The sequence below is a fragment of the Corvus moneduloides genome, chromosome 4 (genome assembly GCF_009650955.1).
Source record: "Corvus moneduloides isolate bCorMon1 chromosome 4, bCorMon1.pri, whole genome shotgun sequence".
Taxonomy (NCBI): Eukaryota; Metazoa; Chordata; class Aves; order Passeriformes; family Corvidae; genus Corvus; species Corvus moneduloides.
This window is the reverse complement of record NC_045479.1, coordinates 47370227-47374447: the sequence shown is the minus strand read 5'-3', so window position 1 is coordinate 47374447 and position 4221 is coordinate 47370227.

Genomic DNA, 4221 nt, shown 5'->3' with positions numbered 1-4221 from the left:
CTAATCGCTATACACTTGATTTCACCTTTTCAATTTTCACCTGAATAAATGATACACAAAAACATCCTCACCATTACCAGACCTCATGCACTTCATATTTCAGAATGGCTGAAAGATGATACACATGCCATGCTGTTTGAAGTGTGGCCAAATGCATTTTATACTTTAAACAAAGACTGCCATGGAAACTATGATGTGCATGTCCTTGGAGGAAAACAGTCCATGAATTTCATCTACACAGGGAAATAAGAGAAAAAGACACATGTAGATCTTATAGCAATTAAACCTACCTAGTGGCAGGGACATTTTTTAGAGAGCATGTCTGACTGAGCAAAAAAACAGAATTAGTGATCTCATTGGCCCTTTTTATTTCACTGAGTTCCTTACTGGACTTCTTTTTTTCAGATGTAACTAAGAAGGAGTGGAAAGGAGGGTATCAATTTTGAGTGAAAGGAGGGTATCAGTTTTGAGTGATCAATAACTCAGTGCTTTACAATTCAAAGAGTTAATTCTGCCAAATTTCTGAGTTACTGATTCTTTCTGTTTAGATTCTTTTGTGCATCTGAGAGGCTTTGTTGCCTTTTAAAGCAATTCACATTAGGGAGATGCTCCTCTGCTTTCTGTGGTATTGCTGAGAAGTCACACTGCAAATTAGCTTTGTGGGTTTGCATTTATGTATGTGCTAATCTGAAACCATAGTGCCTCCCTCTTTTTTGATCTGTCTGTTCCTGTCACCTTAAATGAATGTAGAAATATAACACTACATGAAGTGTAGTATAATAATAGTTATGTGATAGCTAATACAGCTACATAACAGCTAATATAAAAAAAAAAAACAAAACCAAAAAAACCCAACACTTTTGCATTGTCTTGGGCTTCTTCAACCATTTTTCTCCGGTTATTTTGCTCAAATCCTTGCCTCATCATATCAGTTCCTCTACATTAGCAGAAAAAAAAAATTAAGGTTTTTGACCTCTACTTTTGGAATCAGCTTGGACTGGTTGGGCTCTTGGGGAGTGAGCATTTGTTTATGGTGCCTGATATACTGTGAATTTAAGTAGATGCTATGGAAGTAGTATTCATAGGTCAGGGGATTTTATATTTTTGCCAACAGAAAAGAAAGTTTGATTCTAAGCTCCTCCAGTAGATTTAAAACAATTTCCAAAAACACAGCAAAAGCCATGGAGTAACACAAGCAGTGTATTTGGATAAAACTAAACAACCAAACTAATGTAGTACATTCCCTTTTTGCAGAGGCTGTAAAGAAACTTGGAAAAGCAAGTTCACTTCTACAGCTCTGTGATAAGCTGTCAGAAAAACATGCATACATGCTAGATACTTATTTTAGTCCAAATTTATTTACTCAGTTTTTGACAGCATGAGTCATCACTGAGATAAACTTTGCACTCCTATATTAAAGTATCACCATGAAGAGCCATGTTTTGTAAAATTGAAAGGGAAACGCAGATTGGACTGTTGCAGTCAACAATTGCTTTGGGGAAACAATGAGAATGAAATTAATTCTCCATTGAAATAAATCTTGAAGTCTCAACTTATTTTCCCAAGAACATCTGCCTTTCATCTGATATAAACATAAAATTTGGCAGAATTTACTCATCCTTGCTCAGATGAAGCCAAGAACTAAAATTATCATGAAGAATAATTCAGTGTTGAATGCCAATGGCAGAGATCTGGGCATAAATTTTACAGTGATTTTAGCTAGTGCTATTAATTCTTTATGTTTAACAGAATAGCATGAACAGAGGAAAAACTAATAAAAAATAATATTCGAAAAACATATTGTTTTTTAGAATCCACCCTTGTAGTTCAGAAAGTATATAAAAAAACTTTTTCTTTCCCTTAACTAGAATGCAAGTATCTAAATCAATTTTTAATTTTTTTTTTCCTCAAACCTTCTTTTCACCTGTATTTAACTTGTAGGAATGCTAGTTGCTAAATTGGTTCCTAGCCCTTCTTGAAAGGAGTCACATCTACATAGAAAGGTAAAAAATGGCTGAAAGCTAATAAAGTTCCTTCATTTTTTTTCCTTCAGTGAATTATAAGTGCATAAAAGTAGTTCCAATAAGCTATGTCTAGGAACATTACAAAAAGGATTTTTTTAATTGTTCAAATTGCTTCAGATCTGGCTAGGGACTGCTTTTCATCCTCCTCCTCCCATGCTGCAAGAAACTACTGCAAGTAAAGCATACACTAATATGGAACAAATTTCTGAACATAAATTTATTTAATTTGAGTTATTAAAAAAATTGGTACTTGGTATTAGTCTATAAATTGCTCTGAATTGGTAGTGAGCTATAAATGTCTAAAATGAAAGGCAGGCAAAAATTCTCTACACACATGAAAGAAGGAAGTATTTCAGGAACACAGAATGCATTTTTCATGGGACTTCTCACCATTTATTAGTGTTCATAAAAGCATCCACAGATTTTCAATTTTGCACCAACGGTTGTGTTAAGAATTATGTCTGATGGAGGGAAATTACATATTTTCAGCATACTAGTCGAATCAGTGGTAGAATGACGCTAATTTTTTTTAATCTCAACCGCAACAAATTAATCTATTGAAAATTCTGAAGCTTTACTTTCCTATCAGCTGTGATATAAAAACTGCCTAAAACTGGCTAATAGAACATGCTGTAAGGATATGATCCTAGGTGAAAAGATGTGGGGGAACATTGCTTGCATTTGACTTCAGACAGTTTCTTTGCTGGCAAAGGAAATTGCTTGTGTTCTCCAGGGAAGAAAGGAAACAAAGGCTATACATGACAAAATGCTTCATCTAAAAGAAGACGGCAAAAATGTCAGTATGCATCAACATTGTCATAGCAATGTATTATAGGTTTAGTCTATTCATTTGGATTAAATTTCATGTTACTTCCTATTCTTTATTCAGCTTATTGTAAGAAAGAGACAATCCCATGACCAATTCATCAATCCAAGTACCGCAAAATTTGGAGTGTGTCTCCACTATCTAGTGATCCAGTGCAGTTCACAGGATATATATAATGAATTTGTTGATGTTGAAGACCACCTCTTACTTTTGCTTCATATTTGATTTGGGTGTTGTGCTCCACTTAGACTTGGATTGGCCTCATGAACTGATATCCTCACTGCATGTATGCCTCATTTTTTGTCACCTTGTGTCATGGTTTAAGCCAAATCAGCAGCTCAGCTCCACACTGCTACTCAGTCACTTGCCCCAGCCTCTTTCCCCCCATCTTGGTGGGATGGAGGAGAGAATTGGAAAGGTAAAAGTGAGAAAACTTGCAGGTTGAGATAAAGACAGTTTAACAGGCAAAGCAAAAGATGTGCATACAAGCAAAGCAAAAAAAAGAAATTAATTCACCACTTCCCGTGGGCAGGCAGGTGTTTAGCCATCCCCTGGAGAGCAGGGCTCCACCACAGGTAGTGGTGAGTGGGGAAGAAAAACACCATCACTCCAAACGTCCCCCTCTTCCTCCTCCTTCCCCCAGATCTATATCCTGAGCATGGCATCACATGGTCTGGGATGTCCCTGTGGTCAGTTGGGGTCAGCTGTCCTGGCTGTCCCTCACAACTCCTCGTACACTTCCAGCCTCCTCACTGCTGGGGGGGTGTGAGTAGCAGAAAAGACCTTGACTCTGGGTAACCTCTGCTCAGCAGCAGCTGAAACATTCCTGTGTTATCAACATTATTTCCAGCACAAATCCAAAACACTGCTCCGTATCAGCTACTGTGGGGTAAATTAAGTCCATCCCAGACAAAATCAGCATACCTTGCCTCTCAATCAAAGCCATCCACAGGCCATGATTTTTATTTTGAATACTTATGCTTCAAAGTTTTAAAGTATTTAGAGTATTTCAGAATTCCAGTTTAGAGTGCACTGAAAAGGAATCCAGGCCATCCACTCCAGAACCGTCCTTCAAAGTGAATCTGTTCACAGGGAGTGATTGCAGAGTTTATTCTCAAGAACCACTAGGGCTCCAAGACAGTGATAAAGACTCAGGCTTTAATAACTCCAGTTGTATTCAAAATATAGCATAGAAATTGATGGCCCTTAAAAAAAGTTATAAACTCTACTTCCTTTTCCTCCAAATTGACATATAAGTAGCTAACAGCAAACAACTTTGTTTGTTTGGGCTCTTGCTACTGGTTGTACAGGGAAAGTTGCTTGCTTTACATCTAGCTGGCAGGGAATACTGTTTCACCTCTAAGTTACATT